General features: G+C 37.8%; 1 long non-coding RNA gene across 1 annotated transcript; it reads left to right on the top strand.

Annotated features, from left to right (window-relative positions):
- The first annotated feature begins 2,839 nt into the window (after window positions 1-2,839).
- On the top strand, window positions 2,840-15,849 carry LOC139311462 (uncharacterized). Its single transcript, XR_011599944.1, has 3 exons — window positions 2,840-2,895; window positions 9,490-9,537; window positions 15,732-15,849. It is a non-coding gene; the product is annotated as an uncharacterized lncRNA (long non-coding RNA).
- The last annotated feature ends 1,003 nt before the right edge of the window (window positions 15,850-16,852 follow it).

Here is a 16,852-nt window from a genome sequence, read left to right as displayed (position 1 = left end):
GCAGGGCTCTGCCAACAAAAATAAGTGTGTGCCTCCGAGCTCTGCTTTCACTGGCAGAGGGCTGCAGGAGGCTGTCACAGCCAAAAACATAGCCCAGGGGGGCGCATGCAGCCCCCCCAAGCTCCATTTTTGCTGGCAGAGGCACCATGGGCTGGTCCTTTGCCGTTTCCAGGGCAGCCCCACGGGCCAAATCTAAGCACCCCATGGGCCAGATTTTTGACACCCCTGTTGTGTAGAAGTCACAGATTTTACAGCTGAAGATGAGGATAATTAAGGTAATTCTTAGTAGTATAACTTAAGAGTTTTGATTTCTTCTTTTGCTTACATTTTCTGAAATACTTGCTGGAAGATCATATGAATCTGGGAAGCACTGCTGTTTACTTTTATTCCTGTGCCAGTCCTAACAAAATGAAATCAAGAAGAATGTTGCTGCTTCTGAACAAATGATTCTGAAATGAAACAAATAAAATATTTAAAAAATTATGGTATGTATGTGGTTACTTACCAAGCATATCTAAATTATATTAATGTAACCAAAATATCTCTACTATTTATTTATTTATTTATTTATTTATTTATTTATTTAATTTTTATACTGCCCCCTCTCCCGAAGGACTCGGGGTGGTGAACAGCCAAAATTAAAAAACATACAATATAAACATTAAAATACTATAAAAATGAAATTAAATTTATCTTTGGCTTCCCCCAATTTAAAACCCCTTACCCATAAAATTCAACAATTAAAAGATTTTTAACCCAGCCCGGCTTGCTGAAATAAAAAAGTCTTCAGAGCCCGGCAGAAGGTCTGGAGGTCCGGGATCAGTCGTATCCCTGGGGGTAGCTCATTCCAGAGGGTGGGTGCCCCCACAGAGAAGGCTCTTCCCCGGGGGGGTCGCCAGCCAACATTGCCTGACCAATGGCACCCTGAGGAGGCCTTCTTTGTGGGAGCATATTGGCCGGTGGGAGGTTATCGGTGGCAGAAGGTGATCTCGTAAATAACTGGGCCCTAAGCCATGGAGCACTTTGAAGATGAGAACCAATACCTTGAAGACCACTGGAAGCCAATGCAGCTCGCGCAGGAGAGGTGTTACGTGGGAGCACCATGTCGCCCCCATAAGTACCCGTGTGGCTGCATTCTGCACCAGTTGGAGCCTCCAAGTGCTCCTCAAGGGGAGCCCCATGTAGACAGTGTTGCAGTAGTCCAGGCGGGAAGTGACGAGGGCATAAGTGACCGTGCATAAGGAGTCCCGATCCAGAAAGGGGCGCAACTGGCGTATCAGGTGAACCTGATAGAAAGCCCCCCTGGCCACAGCCGTCATATGCTCTTCTAAAGACAGCCATGCATTCAGGAGGACACCCAATTCCTAACACATGTCACAACTTTTGAGTAACCCTAACCCTAAGTTTGGAATTTGAAAGTTGAAAAATTTGACATGCCCTAAATTTCACCATCCCCCTAATTAAATACTTATTTAGAATCCAGGATATAATCCATGGAAGCATGCATTCCATGGTAGGTATTAAGGTGGAATTGTTTGCTTTTACTTTTGTATTTTGTGCACCAATATGCTGCAAATTAGGACTGGCTGTAAGTTTTATGCCAATGTTAGAATTGTAATCTCTACCTGCCAACCTATCAGGGGTGAAATGCTCCCGGTTCGGACCGGATCGCCCGATCTGGTAGCGATGGCAGCAGGTGGTTCGGAGAATCGGTAACAAAAATCCCTGTGACGCCCCCCCCCCCCACCATGCCCAGCTCAGACGCACAATCATCAGAGGCTTTTTTTTTACTTTTAAAAGCATTTTTCCTACAATCTCTTCCGACGAAAAAATGCTTTTAAAAGTAAAAAAAAAAAAGCCTCTGATGATCGTGCGGCACAGCTGGGATCGTCAGATGCTTTTCAAAGCATATTTTTCTGCAACCTTTTGGCCGAAGAGGTGGTAAAAATAATGCTTTGAAAAGTCTCTGACGATCCCAGCTGAGTTGCTTGATTAGAAAAAAATGCTTTGAAAAGTTTTTTTAAAAAAGTTGGCCAAGCCCACCGTCACATTACACCCCCCCCACCAAGCCACGCCCACAGAACCGGTAGTAACAAATTTCACCCCTTCAATCTATGATTAGTTATTCTAAGCTATACTTAGTGGAATTTAATAAAACTGAAGAAACATGTTCCTCTGGTAGAATTCAGTTCTCTTTGCTTTTCTTATTGGCTTGTGGATAACAGGAACTGGTTATATTGCAAGTGAAGTGATAAGTTTCTGCAAACACTACAAATATTTTTCTTGTGACTATAGTATAGTTAGCTGCTACGATTCCCCAAGACATCACCTCATGATTACATTATTTAAGGAATTAATGCCAATAACTCTTATAAAAACAGTCATGTATGTAGTCTCTAGGTATATAGGAAATAACCTATAATAATTAAGTACATAAATTGTCCATATTCATAAATGTAAGCCTCAGATCTTTGTCTTTATAACTTTTCTGAAATTTTGAAAAAAATATTGTTTTCTTATTTAAAGTAATGGTGTAGTTCAATTAATTGCTTACAGCTGGATTTTCTAGTAATTATCCTGTCCAGTAAACTCGAGCTTCTGTTCGTTCTGGATTCTTCCTTGCCAGGTAAACAATCAGTTCCTTTTCCATTAGTCACTGGTTAGGTTTACGTTTCCTTGGAAAGAGAAAGGCTTAGAGTTAGCTGGTAAGGAATAATAACTAGTAATGTTGTCCTTATGGCCATGATGTACAGAACAAATTGACGCAACAGGAATCTTGCTGTCCCTGAAATGTGTTGCAGAGACTGTGCTGTAACTTCATTTCCATATATGGAGAATGCTAAGGGCAGAGCCGAGGATGATCAGTTCTCGGACTTTGACACAAAGAGTTGGACAGTAAGTTCTGGTGATTCCATTAAATTATTTCAGATTTTATTTATTTATTTATTTATTTTATTTTGTCGAGTACATATTAGATAATATATATATATATATATGTATAAGCATTAATAAAATTAATACAATTAAAGGGAACATTAGGACAGGGATGGTAGGCACACTGGTGCTCTTATGCATGGCCCTTACAGACCTCTTAGGAATGGGGTGAGGTCAACAGTAGACAGTTTTAGGTTAAGGTTTTGGAGTTTTTGGGATGAGACCACGGAGTCTGGTAGTGCATTCCAGGCATTAACAACTCTATTACTAAAGTCATATTTTCTGCAATCGAGTCTGGAGCGGTTCACTTTAAGTTTGTATCTATTGTGTGCTCGTGTATTGTTGTGGTTGAAGCTGAAGTAGTCATTGACAGGTAAGACATTTTAGCAGATGATTTTATGAGCTACGCTCAGGTCATACCGAAGGAGGCGTAGTTCTAAATTTTCTAAACCCAGAATTTCAAGTCTGGTGGCATAGGGTATTTTGTTATGAGCAGAGGAGTGGGGGACTCTTCTTGTGAAATATCTCCTAGGAAAGCAAAGAATAGAAAGTTACTATTGCTTTAAGCTTATTTCACTTTCTCAACTTCCATCTTTTTTTAATATGGAAGGTTGCAGGTCTCTTTCTTGCCTGCTATTGGAATGTTGCATTTCTCTGCTGGTTTTGCTAGTTCAACTGACAGCAGCTTCACTGATTGCTCAGAACTTTGAATATGGGCTCACGGTTGGCCATTCTGATCCTGGATGAAACTTTACTTTTAAATTTGACATGATTAGGAAGATTTATGATTTGACAAGAACCGAGTACCAGGCTAACAGAGAGAGGGACTGGCTCAAATATTTGTTATTATTAAGGATAAGAAATAGCAAAATTACAAAGCCTCTTGTCCTATGCCTACCCTTTCCCTGTGGCCTGCTGACTCTGGAACACTTTGTCTCACAAAGCCAGCCTCCTTCCAGTGCCTGTGCTAACTAGGGTCAGCTAAGAAAGAGTAGTAAGAAATGCAAAATCTAAAATACTGGTATAATCAAAATGGTGAAACTATTAAATTGCTTTACAAGTTATTTCTGGCTCAGTTCAATATCAGTAATATTTATTTGGTCAATGGTCAGCAGAATTTAAATGAACAAAATAAACAAAAACAAGATGAAGCAAATAAATACAATAATATACTAACAGCTAGCAAAATAAATCACACAATATAACCCTAACCCTAAACGTAACTCTGGCTCAGATACAATTCTTTTGTTCAGCTGTAATATGGGTTGCAGTAAAATCCTTAGAGCTACGTGCAGATCCTGAGCTCCATTTTTCTAATTCCTCCCAAATCCCTGTGACTGATTTATTAACAACTAAAATGTTTTATGGCAGATGTAGTGAGGAACTACATGAAACCAAGCACTTCAATGTTCTATCAAAGGAAGAGAAAAGAAACATGGAGCATCTCAGCCTGATCCATGTAAATAATGTGGGGGGTCCAATTGTCAGAGACTGCCTGGACAAGTCCCTGTATTTTTCCTGGTGAGGATTTTCAGAAATGGTTTGCCATTACCTCCTTCCTAGGGCTGAGAGAAAATGACTGATCTAAAGTCACTCAGCTGGCTTTAAAACTAACAGATTTCCAGTTTCTAGCCAGATATCTTAACACTACACCAAAGGTAAAGGTTCCGCTCACACATGTGCTAGTCGTTCCCAACTCTAGGGGGGGTGCTCATCTCCCTTTCAAAGCCGAAGAGCTAGCGCTGTCCGAAGACGTCTCCGTGATCATGTGGCTGGCATGACTAAACGCCAAAGACGCATGGAACACTGTTACCTTCCCACCAAAAGTGGTCCCTATTTTTCTACTTGCATTTTTTATGTGCTTTCAAACTGCTAGGTTGGTAGAAGCTGGGAGAAGTAATGGGAGCTCACTCTGTTAGGCGGCGCTAGGGATTCGAACAGCTGAACTGCCGACCTTTCGATCGATAAGGTCAGCATCTTAGCCACAGAGCCACTGCGTCCCTAACACTACATCAAACTGGCTCTCAAATGTTTATGATGTGGTACTACACCCACACTTTACATAATTGCTCCTACCTTTAGCAGACCTTAGCCCCACACCCTACCCATATGCTTTGAATGCCCCTTAGCCATCAGGATACTCACTACTCACTACTGTTTCAATGGTTTAAACTGAAAGAATTACTTTTTATACTAATGAAGTCACACACACAAAAGTTATGTAAACAGGCAACTGCAAGTTCCCCTATTATTGGAGACATGCTTCTTCATAGGTTCAAAGGAAGGAAAGCTGTTAGAAAGAAAATGTAGAGTATCAGGGAGGCAATTTTGAGGGAAATAGGCAGGAACCATCACATAATCTGCCTTGGGAAACTAGAGTGTAATTGGAATGGATTTTGCAGGATCATCCCTGACTCAGTGGGATGTAATAAAGGGGGGGAACTAAAGCACAATCAGATTTGTGAGTTTTTATTATTAAAGCCCACCTCAATAAAATGTATTTCTGGTATTTCTGTGAAGTGTGTTTCCTTATCTGGCAAAAAAACTAGAACGCTAGAAACTCCGTAAATTATGTAGAGCTATGTTTATATACTAATGTGCCTGTGTCTGTTAGTAACCTTTAACTGGGCAAAACAGGCAACAATTTTTAAACCAAGGTACCTCAAATGGTCTAAATTCAGACTATTTCTGAAATCCAGAATCCATAACTCCTGTGGGAGTATCCCCACCCTCATTGTCACTTCCCTCCGGGTGCTGGTGGGAAGGCATGATGGCTGAATGGAGATTCTCTATTTTGAAACCAAGGGCAAAATTTGAAATCCTTTAAAAGTGGTGGGTAGTAAGAGGATGAGGGAGTGACTTGAATACCTGCTGGAGAGGTAGGGCTGGCTGGGAGTGTGTCGACAAATAAGCCTCTTTCTCCCTGGAGGGATGGGGCCCTTGGGGACATTCTTGGATAGAAAGCATGGGTGCAGTTTTCCTTGTGTTCCATGGCTCCCTTAGTTCCCTCTCCCCCTAGCAACATGACAGCAGGTGATGGTGGTGGTGGTGGAGGAGGAGGAGGAGGAGGCTTTACCAAGGCTCTGTTGAAGTTTATGAAATTAATGCAAGCCTATATTAAATGTGGAAAGATAGATGACCCAATGGTCATTGGTTGTCTAGTGTATTCTAAATGGAAAATAGTTCACTTATTGGAATTATTGTAATGCAATAAATTTTGTAAAACAGAACTCTGTAAAAACCATGTTTGGAGAAGAATCATTTTGAGTTTAGACAGGCAAAGACTAATAAAAATTGGGAAAAAATAATCTTTCCACTGTATAAACTTTTATAGTTTATACAGTGGAAAGATTCTCCATTCACATAGCACATTAGAGAGTACAGGTAGTCTCCAGTTAAGAACCATAACCTTGACAACTTTAAGACGTGTGGATTTCAACTCCCAAAAATGTCCCCAGCCACTTTTGCTGTCAACTATAGGATTGAATTCTAGGCTTCATTTTGTGGCTGTTTTCTGACTGAACCACTGAATGCTGTTTTCCTGAAATTGCTCAACAGAAAGCACAGAGAAACTGTAGTGTATGCATAAACAGTCATAATACAGCTATACAAAGAAAGTGTTCCATGCCCTTGCATGCCAAAAGAGTATTTCCAGAATATTATATAGCACATTATTGTCACGAGCATGTGAACATTATGGTCCTGAATACATGCATCACACAGCCCAGCCTCCTTTGTATCATCATCACCCTGCCTAACACAATCTTCATCTCCTCCACAAATAAATCCAAATTAAGTACTGTTCCCAGCTCCAAAAAGACCGCCTACCCTGTTCCATGTTGATTGGAATCAGCTCAGTACACAATAATTTTCTCAGAAAATCCTTGGGAAAAGATTATCATTTTCTAAGAGTTATTTCTCACTTCAAATGAATGTTAACTGTCCTTTAATATGCTTAACAGTCCCTGGGTAATTTTATAAATTATATTAAAACCAAGCCAGATCCAAAATCAACATATGGTTGGAACATACACACAACTCCAGTATCTGAGCCGATGATACAAGAAACAATACATTCTGACATTTTCGGACATTTCCCGCACTACTTTGGCACAATGCTACTTCCAAATTTTATACTTTCAAAACTCTTTGCGAACTGGTAAGATAAGGGGACATGTTTATTTTTTTAAAAGTATGCCACTTTTCATAAATTGTTTGTTAAACGTAACAAAAAAAATGATAAATTTTCTTGTAGGACCATCTTGTATAGTTTATCATGTATAAATTTGGCCCAGTCAAAGTATGTAAAGGAATTCTTAGAGGAACTCATCTAGACTTATTCTATCTATAATATAGCAAAAAGTAATTAAAGAGAATTTGATGACTGTCTAGCTTCCATCTGTTATAATACAAGAACTGATCATAACCAGGAGTGTTGATTCCCTCCAAATATTTCCTAGGCAGAGTCCTTCAGCTCCTATAACACTTATTCTCATCAAATCAGCCAAGATTTCCACCCACGGTGGGACCTCTGAGGAGTAGATTCCTTCCCTTCTGTGGCAACCAGTAACAAAAAGAATTCCCACCTCTAATTGTAACTCTAATTTTTGCAGCTGTTACTTGTTAGGAAACACATACAGGATATGAACAGTTAGCCACAGGTACAATAGAACTGTCAACAATACTAAGCTATTGAATGGAGTACATTTCCAAAATTCAGTACTTACTACAGAAACCACATGTCTTCCCTGCCCCCTCATTTCCCATTTTCACAACCGTGCTGACTGCATTTTATTCTGCCTCCCAGTCACGTGTAGTCTTTTTCTCCCCACTTTCATCTCTAAACATAAGTTAGATAGCCATTTTTCACAAATACTGTAACAACAAATTCCAGTACTGGCCAGAGGTTTAAACCGTAGGATCTCCAAAATTCCTTCTAATCTTTATGTATCATGATTCTATGATAGTCATAGAAGTTCTTGCTTCTTCTGTGCTGACTTGGCACCAAGAAAACTAAAATTCAATAGCCTTGTTATCACCTTATTTGCGCCCTAGAAAAAAAAACATCCATCTTTTCTCTTATTAAAAACAAGAAAGTCCTTTGCATACTTGCTCTGTTTACATTGGCATTGAAATTATATCCACCTCCTGTTGCTTGTCACCAAGAATTAACATTCAGAAACACTTTTCATGGTTTCCTCAACAAATGACAAAGCAATTGAGGTTCTGGATTATTTCATGCGACTATTTCCCCACTGAAGATGAGGTTTTAAAACTCATTTTGAATTAAAATATACTAGGGCTACAGTTTGATGAGTTGCTAGAAACAAGAGGAAAATAAGACAGTTCATTTGCCTGGGCACAACCCACTTCTGGTACTCTGTGGGCTTTTTAAAATATCTCTCCTAAATTGCTTAACAAAACCAACAGTTTTGGAACTTACAACTATAAATAATAATAATAATAATGTTTGTTCCTGTATCCTCCTTTTTCATGGTTATAGCCACCTAAGTGGCTGTTTTCACACTAGAACTACATAGAATTTATGGCTGAAGCAAACATGTATTTATTTATTTATCTTTCAAATGAATTTTGTTTTTATTATTCTGCCTTTATTCTTCTCTTCCTATCAAGCTCTCCTTGAACTAAATCCTTCTTTTATTACCAAGAGGAAATGTGTTCTATGGTGGCCTATCTGTTTTAGTATCAAAACAAATCTCTTGTTATTTCTCTTTATTTTGAGAACCCATTCATCATAATGGAGCATGAGTACCCATGTTCCTTAACTAATCCTTCATACACCTATGATTGCAGTCATTAAGCCCACTCTTCCAGCCTTAAAAGGCCAGTTTGAATGCACTTCAATGCTTTGCTGTAATCATGTTACATGGCTTGCAGTGGGTGTCAGAATAGCTATCAGGGGAACGAAGTCTGCTGATACACTGCTCCCATAAAACTGACATTTAGTTTCTATGAACTAAAAGCATTTGGGAAATTCAGGCAACAGAAATGCTATATAACTAGGAGAAATATGTATTGTATTCTTCAGCAGGAGTCTAATGCTGTTTATTCCTTCACTTAAATCCATTATCAAACTGTGACAGCAAAAATTCTCATCAAAAGGTTTTGCATGTGTTATAAAGCATCATTTAAAGGGAGAGGAATCGAAGCGTGTCAGAAGTCCATTGTTATGTTCTGAGCTGAGATCATATTAGGGGGTCTTTCAAAGAATGGAAAGTATTCCTGGTAGGCAGAGGCAGAATTTTTTTTCTTATTTTCCTTCCCAAAAACTAAGGTGCATTTTATATTCCGGAGCATCTTATACTCTGAAAAATACAGTAATTATTTTATTGGGGATCTTCACTGTTCTTTTTTTCCATTCTTCTGGAGGTGATGTTGGATTGTGATCTTATCTGGTATGGGACAGAGATATCAATTGCCCAGTTGCTTTGCCTTTTCAAAAGTTGGCCAGCTATGTTAGAATTTTGCTTTGCTGTTAAGATCTATTATATATTCAATGGGTTGACATGCCTGTTTTGTGTCTTTTCTTGGCAGGTGAAAATCCAGAAGTAAAACAAAAACAAAATGGAGGAAACAGGAAAGGTCAGCTGAATTCTGGATATTTTTAAAAGCCAGAGTTATAAATTATAATTCATATGTCTTTCAGGGCATGTAGAACAATGTTTTAAAGTTGAATTTTATTTTGTGTTACATTATGAATAGTTTTTATGAAGAAGTAAAATGGAAAGTAGCATGACACTTCATTTTATAGCACGTGAAACAAAATAATGAAAAGTTGTGAAAGATGTCAGCTAACATAATCCAAAAATGGAGGAAAGGGTCTTTGCCATCTTGCAAATTTTTACTCCCATATCCCTGAATGCTCCTGCCTATAAGCTCCTGAATTTAAGAAAGCAACCTTCCATAAAAGAAGAATTATCAGATAGCTCTCTTACTGTATTTCAGCAAATTTATTGGTAAATTACTTTCAAGTAAATATAATAATGTTGCTACCTCTAATGGAGGTGAATCCCAATAAAGAATGTGAGAGGTCAGGGAAGGGCAGCCAAACTAATACCTCTATCTTCACCAGCCTATCAAGCTAAGAGAACATTAGAAGTTTGCTGTGATACAGATACATCTGGCCAAATCAGCTGAGAAGCATAGTGACTAACAACTGGAGAAAAAGGAGGCCACGGTAGCCTGAAGTAGCCTGTAGGAGCAGGGCAGTTTTCAACTGCTGATTGCATCATTACTGAGGAAGTGTACAGCAAACACTGAATTTAAATGGCCTTTGTTTTGAGATGAAAACACAAGACAAAGAGCTCAGTTAGCTGGGGGGGGGGTTTTAAGCTTCATTATTTATTATTTATTATTTATTTTTCCATTTTATATAGCTAAAAGTGACCCTGGTGGCATACAACAAAGTTAAAACAATTTTAAAATACTAAAACAGTTATCAATATTTTTAAAAGCTATAAAAATTGCATTTAAGTTGCCCAATAAATCAACCTAAAACAGCCTTCCCCATGCTTTTTGGACCCACAGTAGAATAGTGCAATCCAACCTGCAGATATTCCCACTAGAGACACATGTAGCTTAGTCTGACCAGCTCAAACAAGCCCTCTCTGATACAAAAAGGCCAAGTCACAACCCTCTCATTATTTTGGCCAGAGTGGTTTTTCCCCATCTATTACCAAAGCCACCTGGTAAACCACCTTTCCCCACAGTACTCTGGTAAAGCCATAGTGTACTAACCTGATCGGACTAGACCAGTCTTGTCTTGGCTGGATCTACACAAGTTGTTATCAATAGCTGTTTGGACAAAGGGGATGAAACCATGTCCTCACATCAACCCTGCTTGGATTCTTATCCTTGGGATAAAAGGAAGGACTAGCTGGCAGGAAAGGCATCACTGAACAGAAGGGAAGAGACAATTTCAGTGATGATAAAGGAAATAGATGTCAGCTTTGGAAGCCATATTAGGCCAGAAGCTCCCAAGCTGCCACCTTCTCATGTGTGGGAAAGTAGGAGGGGGGGAGGGTTATTTGAGGGTTTGTATTTAGACAAAATAGCATTCTTCCCATCGGTCAAGGTCAAGATGAGCCTGCATCTGAAGAAGGAGTGGTTGGAGTGCTGTCTCGAGATGGGACGGATGGTGATTGGAGCATGTGATTGACAGATGAGTGAGGGGATGGTTTTGGGAGTTTTGATTTACTGAGGGAAAACCCAGAACTCTCAGATTCAGGTTTTCCCAAGATATGCCAGTATACCTACTCTAATAAATGGAACTTTGAGAAAATGCTTGCCTCAGAGTTTTTAATTGGAGTAGAGGGTTTTCTGGAACGCTGACACTAAGGGCAACAACAAGAGAACTTGCTGCTATTACACCAATGGGGCAAGATCTAACTTTTTTAAAGATGTTTTTTATTAAATATTTTATACATAAAAAAACCCCAAATCTAATAAAAAAGAGAGGGGAGAGGGAGGGAGGGAGGGAAGGAAGGGAAGGAAGGAGCACGAAAAATATAAAAACAAAAAAGAAAGAAACAAAGAAAGGGCTAACTAAATTCTAAAGCAAAGGCCAAGAGAAATAGCTAATTGGCTAAGCCATAGCTGAGAGAATGATGTGAATGACATTAAGCTAGAAGGGATCATGGCCTTGTATTTGAAAGATATTAATCTAATAAATATCTGAAAAAGCAGTCACACAAGTCTGTTTGTTCTTTGATTTGTTATTCCAAAACAACCATCACAGAAGATAATGTCATGAGGATATGTCAAGGCATATCAATAAAAAGGGATATGCAGGCATCTTCGTGGCATCGTTAGAGGACATGAGGATAAGTCTGAAGTTATCTAGCCAAAACTGAGGTACATCCAGGTGGATTGGCTTCACTTTTGTTGGAAGGCAGAATGAAGTGCACTTCCAATTGGACTACCTAGGAATATAATTGCATTTTCTGCCCTCTCCGCTAAATGAGTTGAAATGACAATAAAAATAAATGAAGCTGAAGCTGAAGAAGTGGAACATTTTCACAAAACTAATCCAAGACCTACCAACCACCGTAACCAACCAGAGACAAACAGGAAACAACAATTTTGGAGAAACTGTAAAAAGAACTTTTGACTCACTGCTAAATGGATAGTTCTACTGTCACAAAGTACATTCAATCATAAAACAAGAAGAACTTTATTTGGTTGGAATTCTTTTATGCTTTTAATTTTTTTCTTGAAGGCTGTTTACCATCCATAGCCTGAAGGAAAGGAGAGGCGTAGACCTTCTAATCAATTGTCTTATTTTTTTCCAGATGAAATCAACTGTATTTGGTAGAGAACTTGGTCTTAATAACAAATAGGGGTAACAAATTATTAGTAACTAAACATTACTGTAATGACATTATTAATTATACTAAAGATGGCTCTCGTGTCCTTAAATGCAGAGTTTGTCAGAATTAAAGATGCATCTACCCTTATTAGGTAAAATGTTTTTCTCTAGTCCAGGATTCATCTGCTTGTGTTTCTTTGACTGTTATGTATCAATTTGTACAAATTCAGACTTTTAGTCCTAAGACAAGCAGTCAGAAAACTGGGGAGAAGAGAAGGAGACAATAATGCTATATTATCCATGTTATTTTAAATTATTCTTATTATTCTTAGTTTAATAATATTCTGGTGTTTTCTTGGGTTTTTCTGCAACCAATTGCTTGCTCATATTGGACTAATGCCAAGTAAGTCCCGAATGATTTTGATAGTTGACAATACGTTTCAATGTTTTCAGCTTGCCTTGATTAAGGAAGCATAGTGGAAGACTTTAAACAGGTTCAGAGTTAAAAAGTATTAGTCTTATATGCTTCTCTCCTTTCATTACAGGAGGACAGAAAAGTCTAGAGAACTTTCCTGGAATCCTTGGGATACAGAATCAAAAAGGGCCATCCAAAATCTAATATGGGCAGTGACAAAAGTAAACATAAGTGGTGTTATTTACTTAGAAAAAGAAACTATGAGTAATTTATTTAGGGAAAAAAACCCACACAAAAATATACAATCTCTCTTTTATCACAAGATGAAATATTAACAAATCTAAATAGCTTTATTCAAAATGCAATATAATTACTGCCACAGAAGCTACTGATTGACTTGTTGGAGAAAGTTTGTAAATCTTGTTTACTACCAGTCTGGATGGTAGTTTTATAACAAGTGACCATGATATACTATGATGAACTAAATGAATATTTATTTCAAAAGACTGATTTTTATTACCACTTCAATTAAGATTTAAAAACCCAGCCGGGGAGGGTGGGTGGGGGGAATCACCCTCAACCAAATATTTTCATACAGTTCAATTTAAGATCTGTTTCTATAATATTTTCAAGTTCACATTTTGCAGCGCATTCAAAAACAATATTTTTTTATTTGACAAGACAAATAAAAATATATATCACAATATGTATATGTTCTTCATTCTTTTTCATTTTTCTTCTACAAGCTTTGCTGGTTAGTGGGATGTCCATGTATCTTACTTTAAATGATAGGCAAAAAAACTAACCAAGCGCTCGCCACCTCAATTGAATTTTTTTTTTCTGAGTGTTGGAAAAAGAATTTGCTTTCATGGATGAAATGTGGTGTTCTCACACTTACAGTCACCATGGGATGTTTATAAATACTCTTCTTCAATATAAAATCATTTCTCCAGCACTTTGTACATTTCTTAAGTTCCAACACAAGAAGAGAGAGAAAAAATCTTGCCATAGGGCTTTTTCAAATTGCAAAATATGGATGACAAGTATTCAGAGTGGTGGAAAAATATATGACAGATAACTCAATCCTTCATAAGGAAAAGGAGACCAAAGGAACACCTACAGCTTACTATCAACAATGTATGTATAACCTGATGGATAAACTTGCTTGCATCTCTCTGAACTGGTGTCACTTCTCCTTAAGGAGACAGTGGTTTGCCCTCTCCTCAAGAAACTATCACTAACAATACTGACCAATTTCCAACTTGTTGAAAATGTGATTGGGTTGTAGCTTCAGACGGCTGTGAAGGAAGCTCTGGTCACTTTGGTCAAGGTTCAGACCTAGATATTGTGTTGAGGCAGAATTGATTATACTTTCTGATGATCTCTTGAAGGACAAAATAGTAATGCATCCATCTTAGCTTGATTTGTTGGTGGTTTTCATTCATAGTGTCTTCCAGAACCAGCTCAGTCAGAAAAACTGTGCCACAGTGGTTCTTCTGTTCCTCTCACGATCAGTTCCAGTTAGCATTGATAGGAAAGATCTAGCCTTAAGTACCTTTGTGGGATTCTATTCTCTTTTTACTTCTGGGTATCATCTACATGAGCCTTCTGGGCAAAATCATCCAATGGTATGGGGTTAGATATTATCAGTATGCTGATGATACTCAATTGTACATCTCTATCCTAGGTCAACCAAATGTTGTTGTCAAAGTTCTTAGAACAGATATAGGCTCAGTCCTAGCAGGACTGAGTGCATGTGGGTCAGTCCTAGCAAGACTGGCTGTGGGTCCTGGGACCACTGGATCTAGTGATTTTTCATCTTGCTTCAGATGAAGTGCAAAACAGATTTTAACACAGTATTACCAGTATTGGTAATACTGGACATAGTATTGTCCAAGATTAGTCCAAATCTCTTTAGTCTGAGATAAAAAAAAAAAGAACGCTATGGAGTTTTCCAGAATTGTTTACATCTGAATAACTTATTAAGCAGTCACCTAATTCACCTTACCACAATTTTCCCTTTTATAGTGAGACAGTTTGCTATGTATTACAATTATATTAAACTCATTACACTCCATGCATCTGATGAAATAGAATTGTGGTTCAAAAAGCTTATGCTTTTTAATAAAATATTTTTGTTTGTAAAAGTGCTACAGGCTCTTACTTATTTCCCCCTAAATGTGTCAAGAGATATAATTGGCATATAAACATTACATACATAGGACATATTCAAAATGATGGTTTCAAGAAATATAGAACTTTCCCTAGGGAAATTAAAGATAACTGTAATGATATAACTTTATGAAAATGACTAAAACAAGCTGAAACCATCTATGTTAATCAAGTCTCACTACCAATAGGAAGAAGAGATGGATGGATGGATGGATGGATGGATGGATGGATGGATGGAAGGATGGGTGGATGGACGGACAGATGGACAGATAATAAACTGATAATCTTAAAATAAAATGTATAGTTTTTAAATATGGTGTTACATTTTCCTGTATTATATATGTCCAAAAGGTTTTCTTTTGATACATTATAATTTCCTGTTCCATCTGGCTTTAATAAATAGTATAGCAGATCATTAAACTTCAGGTAAGCAATTTACGATTTCACTGTCAAAAGGAGCATTTGAAAAAATATCTAACCAGAAATATCATTTTGCAAAATACGCTTTTATAAAATCTGATCCAGAAGAGAAGGCTTGGAAATTAAATAAAACAGAAGAAACTCTTCTTTTGGTATTTGTCAACCAGGCAATAAAATATTCTCAATTGTTGGGCACCCGTTATTTACTGGTTTTATATGTTGCTCCCATCACTAACGATAAACTGAAGAGTGCTGAAAGGCATTCAGCCTGAGAAAAACTGCTTTACAGCAGTCTGCTCTTCAGCTAAAAAGAATCAGAGAGTGGTTAGCAAAATACCAGTACTAAGATAGCCTCAACTTTCAAACTTGCAATGTGAAAGTTGTGACATACAAGGAAAATGGAATGGAAAGGGAAATTGAGAGTTCAATCAGTGATTCTTAAAGTTTTGTTTTGTTTTTCAGCATGGCCAGCTGGAATGGAAGCAATTCTGGTATATCATTATAACAGCTTCCTGGGCTCCAAATGAAGAAAACAAGATGTGGCTGATAGAAACAGGGATTACACACAAACTCTACTAGAACCTATGATTACTTTGCTCCCATAATCCTAAACTAAAATTTGACTTGTGGGGTGGGGGGAGCTTCATTTTCTTTTGCTGTCAAAAAAAGATATTCTTCCATTCACCCACTCATCCAAAACCAAGGGTGGGAAACTGAGTCAGGTTGGAAAGATCCAATAAATCCCTGCATCTAATATTCTGCATGTAGCATCCAAAATGATCCCCCATCACTTCAAATTCAGTTTCCAGAAAACCTTCTAACATGCTATTATTGGAAAAGGTGGGTTAGATGATTGCCTGTTTTCCCAGAGACCATAATTAGCCTTCCTCATGCAATTTTGGTCTTCTTTGGCTGTCAGATCCCAGTTTTAACAAGTGTAAATTGCACTGCAACAACTGCCTTGAATAGTCAGCTCTGTCCTACACTCCTTGTTATCCCAGAATCATAAATACATTTATGCAAACTTTACATATCAAATACAATTTTATAGAAGTCCCATCCGTTTTCTGTGCCCATTTCAATAAAAGAACTTATGACATCCTGAATCTCAGGAAAAGGAAGTGGCTGTTTTTCAGGTTAAAACTTCCCCAAAGTTCACTAAAACTTATTTTGGTTCAAAAGTAATACTGGAATGTTTTGACTTCCTTCATTAATCTTCGGTGTGAACAGTATCTGCTAGTTATACTGTAGATTTCCTCCTGCCTAATACATGAATTTTGTTGAAGAGTATCTCTAGCATGGAAATTCTCATCATAACACTCCTGTGGTAAATCCAAAACTAAAGGAAAATAGCATTCTATTTTTATTAAAATGCTTGCTTTATCAAAACAATGTATTACTTAATGTCAGTAACAGACACAGTTCTGATAATCATCAATTAGATAATTTTATTATGTATTTTCCAGGAAAGGGTATGTTAAAATCAGTCTTCCCCAATAGCTTTATTGAAGTTAATGATGGCCAGATTTCTCTTGCTGAATGCCTCCAGGTATGTGGACTTCCATTTATGCATTTATTTATAC

This window comes from Pituophis catenifer, unplaced genomic scaffold, assembly GCF_029215685.1.
Source record: "Pituophis catenifer annectens isolate HBS135680 unplaced genomic scaffold, rPitCat1.0.hap2 SCAF_2, whole genome shotgun sequence".
In the NCBI taxonomy this organism is placed as follows: Eukaryota; Metazoa; Chordata; class Lepidosauria; order Squamata; family Colubridae; genus Pituophis; species Pituophis catenifer.
The sequence above is the reverse complement of the archived record's forward strand: the minus strand, read 5'-3'. Positions and strand labels throughout refer to the sequence as shown.